The following is a 14,553-nucleotide window of genomic DNA, read 5'->3' on the forward strand; positions in this document are numbered from 1 at the left end:
CAGGTAGATTAAGTCCCATATAAAGTAGGAGGGGGTAGAAGAAAAATCAGTAAGTATTCCAATACAATATATGAAAAAAAAAAATAGGAAACTCCATTTTCCATTCATACAAACAATAATAAGGTTGACAATACAGCAAGAAATAAATTCAGAAAAAAGCATACAGGAATACACAAAACAATGACTATCCTCCTAGGGTCACACCTTTATCTAGTCCTTGAGGTTGTCACAGACATTCTCTCAGATATGCCAGACAAGCTGTACTTGCTACCTGGGAGTCTAAAACGCTGCTGGAACTGATATTCGGGTCTCACTCAAGTCAAGTGGACCCAATTTCGCCGAAGTCCGGATGGTCTGTGACAGCCAGATCCTCTGCTTGCACCTTCAGGATGGTGGGACAGTTAGTAATCCTGGGTATAACCTCCATGCACAAGTTCATGGTGGGTGACCACATAGGTGTGAACCAACGTAAGCAGGGGTCGAGGTGAGGCGCCCACACCACATGGAGGAACGTCGCCCCTCTATGTTACCAGGCAGTACTAGGTGGTAGATGACTCTCATCAACCGGTGAAACCACTTTGCTTATTGGAGGCTTGAAGTGGTGGAACCCATGTTTAGTCTCTAGAGCTAAGTTCCGGTCAACCCTTCCCTATCTCTTCCATCATGCAGTATGATTGATGACTTTTGAGGTTATGATGAATGTCGTAACGAGATCCAATATTCCTTACATTTCGGGGGTACAGCTCTAAAACGGTGTTCGCAGGCCGGCTGCTAGTTAGTACACAGGACTGAACCTATTGGTAACTCTCTAGGAGGCTTCCGGATCAGCTAGTATATAATCTTGCTACCTCTACTCTGCCAGATAGTGACTGGAGGGAGTCCGAGTAGTGTGTATGCGGGGAGCATTGTCGAGGCCACATAATGTCTAGGATCTGGGTATATTCTTACCACGTGTACGCCATATCCAAAAATTTCATTACTTCATACAGCATGTCCCACCCACTTTTTCTTACTATTGAATACACCATGAATTGTCAAACTAATAGAGCAAGATTATCTGCGAAACGATCTAAACCTCCCAAACACTTCCTAATTCATTTCACAAATATACATGGTTTCAATTCTAATCTCAACGATGTCCATTTCTACTTGCAGTCTGCCAAACCCAATGTACTTTTTCTGATAGAATCTCAGTTATCGGTTGATTCAAATACTGCTCATCTCAGATGCCCAAATTATTCGCTGTATGATTCCTTTCGCCGTAAAGGTGGTACTTGTGCATATGTCTGTTCTGATATTCACTGTCAGAGACTTGGCAATTTTGAATCTCCTCTGTTTGATCTTCTCTGGCTTAAAATCTCTCTACCTCTTTGTGTCAAATTCATCTGTTGTCTCTACCGTTCTCCCAACTCCACTAATCACTTGGAGCTCTTTGACTTCTTCTCTTTGCAATTTGACTTTCTCCAGTCCAACTTTCCTAACAGTGAGGTAATTTTCCTTAGTGATTTTAATGTTCACAACTCCAGCTGGCTTCCGTTTTCTAGTCACACCGACCCAGCAGGTCGAGATGCTGAGGCTTTTGCAATTACTAATGACCTAGCACAGATTGTTCATTTACCTACAAAAATACTGGACAATCCTAAGCATACAGCCAATACTCTTGATCTTTTTCTCACAAACAACCCTTCTAAGTACACGGTCAAAGTGAGAGGTCCTTTAGGCACTTCAGATCACAACTTGGTGATTGTCTCTTCTCCAATGGAACCTTTATCTCATGGCTATTCCCAACCTTGTGTTGTTTGGCATTACAAGAATGCAAAAGGGATGACCTGCGAGACTTCTTTTCTTCTTTTCCTTGGTCGGATTACTGTTTCAAAACTTATGATGTCAAAGTTTGCTCAGATTGTGTCAGTGAAATTATTCTTGCAGGAATGGAATCCTTTGTCTCACACTCCACTTTAAAATCTCGTCCGTTATCTAAACCTTGGTTTTCCAATAAATGTGTTAAGGCTGTTCTAGAGAAAAACGTTGCATATCGTAATTGGCTTGTTTCTAATTCTTCAGTTTCATTTTCTGCCTACACCAAAGCTCGCAACAATTGTAAAGCAGTTATTAATCAGTCCAAACTAGAGTTTGAACAGGATAAGTGTAGAAAACTTGCTACTTGCCCTAATGGTAGCCAAGCATTCTGGTCTCTTGCCAAAGCTATTGGCCGCAACTTTTGCCCATCTCTGCTCCCACCTCTGTCCAAACCAGATAGTTCTGTTGTCACTTCAGCCAAGGATAAAGCTGACCTGCTAGCATCCCATTTTTCTTCAAGCTCATGTATTAATGATCTTGGTAAAACACCTCCCACCATTCCCTTCACGCCCCATTCAATACCTCCTGTTGTCTTCCGTCAAAAGGATATCAGAAGGATTTTGAAGAATCTTGATACTAAGAAAGCTCCAGGTCCTGATGGTATTTCTCCACTTGTTCTCAAAACCTGTGCTCCTGAACTTACTCCTATTCTTTGCCGGGTTTTTTCACTTCCTTATTCCAAAGGTGTTTTTCCTTCTGCTTGGAAATTTTCTCATATCCAGCCAGTTCCAAAAAAGGGTGACAAATCCCTCCCATCGAATTATCGTCCCATTGCAATTGCTTCTACTTTTCCTAAAGTAATGGAGAAATAGATTAACCGCCAACTCTTAAACTACCTAGAAACCTTCCGTCTGATCAATGATCGCCAGTATGGATTCCGTCAGGGTCGATCCACTGGTGATATTCTGGCTTAAGTTACCCATTTATGGACTAATTCAATGGAAAGATTCCGTGAAACGCAAGTAGTTGCTCTTGACATCTCAAAAGCTTTTGATCGTGTTTGGCATAAAGGTCTTCTAAACAAGCTTCCATCTTATGGTTTGCCAACTGTTTTTAGTAATTGGTTATTCAGTTTTCTCTCTGATCGCTCACTGAGGGTGATTGTAGATGGCTTTCTGTCTTCTAACTTCTCCACTAATGCCGGTGTCCCCCCACTCTTTTCCTCTTGTATATTAATGACCTACTTCCATTGACTGGAAATCCTATCCAGAGTTTTGCCGATGATAGCACATTGCATTCCACTTTCTATTTTGAGAAATCTTGCCTTGCTCAATCAGCTTCAACTTCTCGAAAATCTGCTACCAATTCCTTAAATGCCGATCTTCAGGTAATTCTCCAGTGGGGCAAAGACAACTTAGTTGATTTCAACCCTTCTAAAACCCAGTCTTGTCTTATATCTCGCAAAAAGGATTCTTCTGTGCCTATGCTTATCTTTAGTGACACTCCGATTTCTAGGCAAAATGATATATCTCTTTTGGGGATTACCCTGACTTCTAATCTCTCTTGGCACAAGCACATTACAAATATTGCTTCCTCTGCATCTAAAAAACTTGGTTTTCTCTTTCGCTCTCGGCGTTACTTTTCTTCCAAACAGCTGCTCACTCTGTATAAATTGTAAATCTGCCCTGCCATGGAATATTGTTCCCACATCTGGGGTGATGCCCCCAAAACCTCTCTCAGGCTTTTTGATTCCATTCAGAAGAGGGCAGTTAGGTTAATTAATGATTCATCTCTAACAGAGTCTCTCCACTCGATTTCTCATAGACGTACTGTTTCTGCTGCATGCCTCTTCTACAGATACTTCCATGGGCACTGTTCTTCTAAATTGGCTTCTATAATTCCTGCTCTCTCTTTCAAAACAGTCCGAACATGTGCCGCCACCATCCAACGTCCATTTCCTGTCCAACTTAAAACCCACAGAACCAACTTTTCATCTTCCTCATTTATTCATTGAACTGCTGTTTTCTTGAACAACCTTCCTTCATACGTATTTCCTGAAAATTACCATCTACAGAAGTTCAAGTCCAATGTCAACAAATATCTTCTTTCGTCTTCTCAACCTCCAACCCAAGCACGGTACTAAGTACTATAGGTTCTAATACCTCTCGTGTTTGGGGTTCACAAAAAAAAAAAAAAAAAAAAATCTATACAGCAAAACATTTGTAGTAGTCTACAAAGATTTAGAATATAAGTCCAATATATGAGCCGGAAGAAACAAATATTAACCAGAAAAACAATCTATAGAGGCAGCAGCAGCATAGCTATGTACAATGCTGTATGTGATACTGGTGAGTGCTTCTTTGTGAAGGTAGAAACACTTGTTCCCAAACTATCTCGTAGCACCTTGATTTGCCTTGATCTTCTTGAAATATACTAGAAGATTAGAAAACACTGTTAAGATCAATGACAATCACTCTTTAGGTGTGCCACAAATATAGCATCTGTTAACTCCATCAACTAACAGAAAATACTCAAGTTGTTACTCAAGTATTTTGTTATTTATTTACATTACTAATGTTCAATGCATAAATGTATTTCAGATGAACTGATGAGACTTGTGGCAGAGAAGATAAATGTGTAGGCTGCATTTAAATTATCAAGTGATATGGAAGTCTATGGTATATATAAATTAGTCTATAATCAACTGACAAAGGAGGTTGGGCAAGCTAAGGCAGATTTTTGCAAGTCTCTGACAAACCATTCAAAGAACAGCAGCAAAGACTTCTATGTTTATATTAACAGTAGAAGGAAGGGGTTGAATCACATTGGTTGTGGTTGTTGTTGATTTGTTGTTTAATGACACAAGGGCTGCTAAGGCCATATTGTACCTAATCACATTGAACATAGGGGTGAAGTGGAAGTGGTTTTTTTTTTTTTTTTTTTTTTGGCTAATGCTGCATAAGCTTGCTTTCTTGCATCAAATGCCTCTACTAATGCTAATGGGTTTATGGGTTAACTGTAGATGACTGCTCAGGTTGCTAACAAACTCAATAGGTACTTTACACCTACATTCACACATGAGGAATTCATTAGAGAAACTCTAGAAGTTTATCAAATTATAACAGGGAGCTAAATGAGTTTTTGATAACTGAAAGAGAAGTGGAAGAGAAATTGTTGAAGCTAAATATACAAATGTGTCTGGGATGGATGGAATTTATCCAATTATATTAAGGGAGGCAGCAAAGGAGGTAAGCAAATGCATAGCCATGATTATCAGACCACCCTTAGATACAGGAGAGTACCCTATGGATGGAGATGTGAGAATGTATACTGAATTCAAAAGGGCATCAGTCAAAAGATAATATGATTAATTACAGATCAGTTAGCTTAACGTCTAGTCCCAGAAAAATAATGGAATTATTGGTTAAAGAAAAATTATACAGGACAATCTAGATAGGAATGCAGTTAACTGCAGTCACAGCATGAATTTGTTAAAGGGCATTCTTGTCTAACCAGTCTTATTGGATACTGTGATGCAGTAACCAGGAAACTCAATGCAAAAAATTATTTTGATATCATATACTTGGATTCAGGAAGGGGTTTGATACTGTTGCATATAAAAGATTGCTGTATAAATTGGAAACTGATGAGATTTATAGACAATAAGTGGTTTTCAATGATCAATGCTCTTTGTGGACTAATTATTAGTGAATTCCCTCAGGGTTTGGTGCTGAATTAATATTGTATTCTTGTTTTCAATATTTATTAAGGATATTAATGTTTAAGTAAGACTAAATGCAACTGGGCATAACATTTTTAAGAATTATAATTATGTATATAATATAGATGTAAAAGCACTATAGACAACTCTTAAAAGAAAAAACTACGATAGTAGTGTAAAGGGCATAATTTCAACTGTACAGTCAGTCCTCGTATAGCACGATAGTTGTGTTCCTAGAAACCCTCGTGCAATATAAACAACAGGCCCTATGAGTAAAATAGGGTTAGGTGCCGACCACCCAAGATTGAACACACATTTGTAACCAAAACATTACCAAACACAATAAATAAATTATGACTATTATGTAATAAAATATTGCTAATGCTTTTGCTTCTATCATAAGCAAACTTGTTTTTTTGTTTGATTTTCTATTCAAACAGTTGATACCATTGCATCTCTTCCAATTCTTTGTGTCTTAATCTAATGGATTTTAATTACACTTTGAGTTGTTCCTGCTATGAAAGTTGTTTTTATTTTCTTTGCATTCTTTGTAATTCTCGGCGTTGCCTCATTTAGGTCTGTAGCACGTGTAATATCACATGGTCTTTCATTTTGCTCAAAGCGTTTCACAGTTTCATATTTTTTCGCTATCGACAGTGGCGGACTGGCCATAAACCTTACCGGGGGTAACCCCAGTGGGCCGGAGGCCAGTGTGATTTTGGCCATAAACCGTGGTATGAGGCCACTATAAATTTTCCCGCGTAAGAATTTTTGACCCAGTCCGCCTCTGTTTATCGATATTGCTTTTTTTTTTTTTTTCTCTCTGAATCTGCAGTGTCTTCATCAGGACGCTTTCTTTTCACACCTTTTAAATATTTTACTCATTTTTAGGGAATAAAGCTCAATTACAAAATGAGGAGGCGTGCTCGATACACATAAACAAAGCTGCGCACGTGTAGCAGCTGAATAAACAACACCGTAAAGGCAGAGATACACTATTAACACCTCACATTTTACTAAAGCACATTTCTAGGGGTTACTACCATAAAACAAAAACAATTTCCAGTTGCGTTTCTGCTAGTGGAATATGTTATAAACTGGTAGTACACTCGATCTAATTGCATTTGCAATTATACCGATAGCTGGAATTGTGTTGGTTTTTACGTTATTATGGTGAAATGTGTTTTCCCTTCATTCATATAAAACACATAAATACATTTTCAGAATCTTCTCATCATTCCTATCGTGTTGCATTCAGTTGGGGTGATTCCGCATTCGACTGCCATTTCTTGTAAACACAAAGGCGAATCGTGCATAAGCGAATTCGGTTCGTGTTATATAAGATATCGTTCCCCTATTTATAAATCGTGTATGATCGAATTCGTGTAATGTAAACACGTGTTATACGAGGACTGACTGTATCTCATATTGTGCATATCCTTCACAACGAGTTACCATAGATTGCCCTACCTTGAATAAGTAACTTCACTAATAGAGAAGACAATTGTTACTTATTCTCAGTCAATTGTTACTTATTGCTGTCTGGGTAGTGGGCACCACCACTACCCAGACAGCAATAAGTAACAATTGGCCAACAAAAGGCCAACAAGCCATGAAACATTGCTGTCTGGGTAGTGGGCACCACCACTACCCAGACAGCAATGTTTCATGGCTTGTTGGCCTTTCATCAGTGGGTGGGCAGGCACCCACCGATGAAAGGCCAACGTCAAAGAAAGTGCATCACCCCTTAAAATTGTAATTGTCATCCGAATAACGTAAGTATATGGCAATATTTCTTACAGATTTCACCACATAATATGACATGAGTAAATGATGTAATATTTCATCAGCTGTTACTTTCAGCTTTATAAGCATGCGCTGGAAAAGGAATTAGAAAATGTGAATTGGAATATCATCGATTTGGCTGAAACTAGAAGAAGAAATTAATCACTTATAAGTTTACCAAGTGGAAATCCGTTGTACACAAATGGAAACAGTGAAAGGAGCAAAGGTGGAGTTGGCTTTCTGGTCCATAAAGATATAAAAAACATTTTTGGATTCAAAAGAACATCACCAAAGGTGTCAAGACTAATACTCAGGATTTCTAAGAGGTACAAACTAATGGTTATAATGATTTATGCACCAACATCGAGCCATGATGATGAGGAGGTTGAAGAAATGTACACCGGAATTGAGTCTTCTAGATGAGCAGAAAACCCATTTCATTATCATTATGGGTGACTTCAATGCTAAGGTTGGAAAAAGACAAAACAGTTTTGGAATTGGTGAAAAACTTGTGGAATTTGCAGAATCTCGAGGATTGTCAGTAATGAACACTTTTTTCAAGAAATGGGTGAACAGAAAGTGGACATGGAAGAGCCCAAATGGATTAACAACTAATGAACTCGACTTCATCCTCACTAACAGAAGATATATCATGAATTATGTTACTGTCCTGAACAAGATAACTGTTTGAAGTGATCATAAAATGATAAGATGCACACTTGATATAGATGTAAGAAAAGAAAGGAAAAAACTGACACAAGTAAATAATATGAAGGTCTTTGAGATAACAAAAGAGGGGAAAAAGCAGTATGTACTAGAACTTAAGGACAAGTTTGAGCTTCTGCAAATTGCTGAGGACCAAGATATTGAGCTGCCTCTGTACCCAGGTGGGCACGAGCAGCAGTGCGTAGCACACGCGCCTTGATTAGACCGGGGTTCGAGCCCGTGACCACCAAATACGGAGGATGCGGAAAGGTCAGGGAATAACCACCGCATATCCCCGGAGCAATATGGTCTTAGTTGCTAATGCTCCTAAAAATCAAATAACAACAACAACCAAGATATCGACAAGGAATATTACAACTTTCTGAAAGTGATAAAACCCAAGAAACCTATAGGTAAAAAAAATAATCCAAAGGAAAAAAAAAATTAGTCAAGAAACACTTGTCATGATGAACTGAAGGCATCAAATGAAGAGCAAGAAAAACACTGACAAGGAGAAAATTGAGAATACTGAGTTATGCAAAGCCATTAGAAAGAGACAGAGAGGACATAAGAAGATTTAACACAAGAAAAGTAGAACAAGCATTAAGGGAAAACAAAGGATTTAAATCAGCAGTCATGAGCAGTAACACAGAAAGACAAATGATACTGAAACTGAAGAAAAGCGATGGTGTACTTATAAACAGCAGAGAAGGCATAATTCAAATAGCAGAAAACTACTATAGAGAATTATACAAGGAGGGAGGGAATGATGCCAGCAGTGGGGAAGATGGATTGCAAATTATTAACACATACGACATACCTGATATTCTTCCTGATGAAGTAGAGTATGTGTTGAAGAAAATGAAGAATCAGAAAGCCCTGGTGGGAAAATGAAGTTACTGCAGAGTTGTTAAAATTGGGAGGAAGAGATATGACACAAAAACTGGCAAGACTTCACAAAATGCATTAGAAAAGGTGTGACGCCTAAGGAGTGGAATAATGTTATCATAGTTTTGCTGCATAAGAAAGGAGATAAATCAGAAATTGGAAATTATAGACCAATTAGTTGTTATCCCACATTTACAAGTTGTTCACAAGGGTCATTACTAACAGATTAGAAAGAATACTTGATGAGAATTAGCCGAAAGAGCAAGCTGGATTTAGGACAGGATTCTCAACTATGGATCACCTTCATGTAATAACACAGCTAATGGAGAAAGAAAATGAATATAAAACACCATTATGCTTGGTATTTGTGGTTCATGGAAAGGCATTTGACTCCAAACAGAATAAGGGTACTGGAAGCAAAAGGCATAGATACTCTAGATATTATGATTTTGAAGAAAATATATGAGAACGTTACCTCCTTTATTAGACTAGACAAAGACAGTAGCAAATATAAAATTGAGAAAGGAGTTCAACAAGGAGACACAATATCTCCGAAGTTGTTTACTGCTGCCTTTGAGGAAGCTTTCAGAAGATTAGACTGGTCGCAGAAAGGAGTCAATGTGAATGGAGAATACCTAAACCATTTATGATTTGCAGATGACATTGTGGTCATAAGCCACAATCCCAAAGAATTAGAGGAAAATCTTATTCACAATTAGTAAGCATTTTGGACTAAAGGTGAATATGGCTAAAACAAAAGTAATGATGAACAAGTATGCCACAGAAAGGGACATAATGATTGAAGGAGCAGTAATTGAAAAGGTGGAGTCATATACTTATCTTAGACAAGTTATTAGCTATAGACTATATATAAATATAGTGCAAGCACATCAGAAATACATAGCTATATCTGAATAAATCAGAATATTAGTAAAACTGCTTCGTTTTAAGTTATATCTATTATTGTGAATACCTTCACAACGAGTTGCCGTGATATTGCACTACTTCGAATAAGTAATGCTTCACCTAAGGAGAAGATTAATGTTACTTATTCTCAGATGGAAGAAGGACCAAATAGCCCTGAAACAGTGCCGTCTGGGTGGTGGTATCCATCTGAGATTAAGTAACATTAGTCTTCTCCTTAGGTGAGGCATTACTTATTCGAAGTAGTACAATATCGTGGCAACTCGTTGTGGTATTCACAACGAGTTGCCACGTTGAGATATAACTTAAAACAATGTTAACTTAAAACAATATGAGATATAACTTAAAACAATGCCATTTTACTAATATTCTGATTTATTCAGATATAGCTATGTATTTCTGATGTGCTTGCACTATATTTATACATAGTCTAGACTCTCCCATAGCTTTGGGCTTATGCCCTAAACGTTTTAGAATCTAAATACATAATGTACCATCAGGCATCTCTCATATTGTGGAGTTATACTTCATAACTGTTTTGCCATCATTGCATCACTCGGGTACCTACCCACCCACCGAAGATGGGCCAAATAATGCTGAAACGGCACCAGGGGGAGCCTGATAATGTCTGGAGTTTCCAAGAATAGGTAACAACAGCCTTCTCCACTGGGGAAGCGTTGCCTATTCGAGGAGTTTTGAGTTTTTGAGTGGTGTGAGTTGAAGGAGTTACTGTCCCTTTCATTCTTCTACTTTGTTTCTTTTCCTCTTCCACTCCTACTATTACTTTCCCTCGACCTTTTTGCTTTTCTAAGTCTAATAGGGACAACTGGATAGTCGAATTATTATCTCACACAAATACAAAATAGCCCTGAAACGGCACCAGGGGGAGCCTGATGATGTTTGGAGTTTCCAAGAATAGGTAACAATAGCCTTCTCCACTGGGGAAGTGCTGCCTATTCGAGGAATTTGAGTGGCGTGAGTTGAAGGAGTTACTGTCCCTTTCATTATCCTACACAGTTTTCTTTTCTTCTTCCACTCCTACTATTACTTTCCCTCTATCTTTTTGCTTTTCTAAGTCTAATAGGGACAAGTGGATAGTCGAGTTATTATCCCACACATACAAAATAGCCCTGAAATGGTGCCGTCTGTGTGGTGATATCCATCCGAGAATAAGTAACATTAGTCTTCTCCTTAGGTGAAGCGTTACTTATTTGAAGTAGTGCAATATCATGGCAACTTGTGAAGGTATTCGCAATACCTTCACGAGTTGCCATGAAAGTATTCGCAATATGAGATATAACTTAAAATGATGCCGTTTTACTAATATTCTGATTTATACATAGTCTAGACTCTCCCATTTTGAGGCTTATGCTCTAAGCGCTTTAGAGTTATTAACTGTAATAATGATAAATGGCTGGAAGTCAAGAAAAGAATATATTTTGGATGGATAGCATTCAGGAAATATAGTCACATACTGAGGAGCAATATCGCAGTTTGTCTGAAACAAAATAATGAGCCAATGTATACTCCCCACCATGCTTATGGAAGAGAAGCTGAGAACTACACAGCGTAGAATGGAACAAATTATATTGGGAATCAGACTGTTAGGTAAGAAGAGAAACACATGGATCAGGCAGCAAACTCAAGTAAAGGACGTTCTTAACAAAACTGAAGAACTAAAATGGTCTTGGGCAGGACACATAGCTCGAAGACGTGATATCAGATGGACTAAGACAATAACAGAATGGTACCAAGAGGAGCTAGAAGAAAACCTGGAAGACAACAGCAGAGATGGATAGATGAAATTCATGAGGTTGTGGGTAGTAAATGGATGGCTATTGCACAAAACAAAAGGAACTGGAAAGTTGCTGGAAAGGACTTCATCCTGCAGTGGATTGAAAATGGCTGATAATGTAAGAGTTGCAGTCATTCCTTGCTTGTGTCAGGATGGCGAGTTACGTGCAGTTGATGCCATGAAAAGAAAAGAGAGTGCTATTGTTGCTTTATGTGAGGAAGGATGTTCTTCCTGTGATATTGCTTATAGTGTGTCTTGTAATCAGTCGATAGTGAGTAGATTTCTTTCCAAATTCAACAATACTGGTTCTGTTGATAGGAAAAAAGGATCCGGATGCAAACGAGTCTCTACACCAAAACAGGACCGCGTTTTAAAGTGCCACTACAATATTATTATGGGGGACTTCAATGCTAAGGTTGGAAAAAGGCAAAACAGTGCAGAAAGAGGAACTATAGGAAATTTTGGAATTGGTGAAAGAAATAAAAGAGGTGAAAGACTTGTGGAATTTGCAGAATCTCAAGGAATGTCAGTAATGAACACTTTTTTCAAGAAAAGGGTGAACAGAAAGTGGACATGGAAGAGTCCAAATGGATTAACAACTAATGAAATCGACTTCATCCTCACTAACAGAAGATATATTGTGAATGATGTTACCGTCCTGAATAAGGTAAATGTTGGAAGTGATCACAGAATGGTAAGATGTACACTTGATATAGATGTAGGAAAGGAAAAAACTGACTCGAGTAAATAATACAACGGTCTTTGAAATAACAGAGGAGGAGAAAAGGCAGTATGTACTGGAACTTAAGAACAAGTTTGAGCTTCTGCAGACTGCTCAGGACCAAGATATCGACGAGGAATATTACAACTTTCTGAAAGTGATAAAGCACAAGAAACCTATAGGGAAACAGAAATCCAAAGAAGAAAAAATTAGTCAAGAAACACTTGTCATGATGAACCAAAGACAACAAATGAAGAGCAAGAAAAACACTGACAGGGAGAACATTGAGTATACTGAGTTATGCAAAGCCATTAGAAAGAGACTCAGAGAGGACATAAGAAGATTTAACACAAGAAAAGTAGAACAAGCATTAAGGAAAAACAAAGGATTTAAATCAGCAGCCATGAGCAGTAATATAGAAAGACAAATGATACTGAAACTGAAGAATAGCGATGGTGTACTTATAAACAGCAGAGAAGGCATAATTCAAATAGCAGAAGACTACTATAGAGAATTATACAAGGAGCGAAGGAATGATACCAGCAGTGGGGAAGATGGATTGCAAAGTAGCAACACATACGACATACCCGATATTCTTCCTGATGAGGTAGAACATGCATTGAAGAAAATGAAAAATCAGAAAGCCCCGGGGGAAGATGAAGTTACTGTAGAGTTGTTAAAATTGGGAGGAAGAGACATAACACAAAAACTGGCAAAGCTCTTCACAAAGTGCATTAGAAAAGGTGTGATGCCTAAGCAGTGGAATAATGCAATCATAGTTTTGCTGCATAAGAAAGGAGATAAATCAGAAATTGGAAATTATAGACCAATTAGCTTGTTATCCCAAATCTACAAGTTGTTCACAAGGGTCATTACTAACAGATTAGAAAGAATACTTGATGAGAATCAACCGAAAGAGCAAGCTGGCTTTAGGACAGGATTCTCAACTATGGATCACCTTCACGTAATATCACAGCTAATGGAGAAAGCAAATGAATATAAAACACCATTATGCCTGGCATTTGTGGATTATGAAAAGGCATTTGACTCCATACAGCATAAGGCAATGTTTCGTGCACTAGAAAGACAAGGCATAGATACTCCATATATTATGATTTTGAAGAAAATATATGAGAGTGCTACATCCTTTATTAGACTAGACAAAGACAGTAGCAAATTTAAAATCGAGAATGGAGTTCGACAAGGAGACACAATATCTCCGAAGCTGTTTACTGCTGCCCTTGAGGAAGCTTTCAGAAGATTAGACTGGTCGCAGAAAGGAGTCAATGTGAACGGAGAGTACCTAAACCATTTACGATTTGCAGATGACATTGTGGTCATAAGCCACGATCCCAAAGAATTAGAGGAAAATCTTAATCAGTTATGCACAGTTAGTAAGGATTTTGGACTAAAGATGAATATGGCTAAAACAAAAGTAATGATGAACAAGTATGCCACAGAAAGGGAAATAATGATTGAAGGAGCAGTAATTGAAAAGGTGGAGTCATATACTTATCTGGGACAAGTTATTAGCTGTAATAATGATAAATGGCTGGAAGTCAAGAGAAGAATAAATTTTGGATGGATAGCATTCAGGAAATATAGTCACATACTGAAGAGCAATATCCCAGTTTGTCTGAAACGTAAAATAATGAATCAATGTATACTCCCCACCATGACTTATGGAAGTGAAACTTGGGCACTCACCAAAAGAATGAAAGAGAAGCTAAGAACTACACAGCGAAGAATGGAACGAATTATATTGGGAATCAGACTGTTAGATAAGAAGAGAAACACATGGATTAGGCAGCAAACTCAAGTAAAGGACATTCTTATCAAAACTAAAGAACTAAAATGGTCTTGGGCAGGACACATAGCTCGAAGACATGATGACAGATGGACTAAGAAAATAACAGAATGGTACCCAAGAGGAGCTAGAAGAAAACCTGGAAGACAAAGGCGGAGATGGATAGATGAAATTCATGAGTTTTTGAGTCGTAAATGGATGGCCAGTGCTCAAAACAGAAGGAACTGGAAAGTTGCTGGAGAGGCCTTCATCCTGCAGTGGATTGAAAATGGCTGATGATGATGACCTTAAAAACCATAAATCTTCTTTGTATGAGCTAAAAAGAGAATGGGAAGAACATGGAGGGGTGGTAGCAAGTGCAGTAACAGTCAGAAGACACTTCTCAAAAATAGACTTGTAGCCCGTCA

General features: G+C 38.2%; 1 protein-coding gene across 3 annotated transcripts in view; it reads left to right on the plus strand.

Annotated features, from left to right (window-relative positions):
- The window catches only part of pcx (pecanex), a 743,348-nt gene that overhangs the window by 337,035 nt on the left and 391,760 nt on the right, over positions 1 to 14,553 (plus strand). The gene's annotated exons all lie outside the window — the stretch shown is intronic.

This window comes from Mastigoproctus giganteus, chromosome 6 (genome assembly GCF_048544385.1).
Source record: "Mastigoproctus giganteus isolate SK-2022 chromosome 6, ASM4854438v1, whole genome shotgun sequence".
NCBI lineage: Eukaryota > Metazoa > Arthropoda > Arachnida > Uropygi > Thelyphonidae > Mastigoproctus > Mastigoproctus giganteus.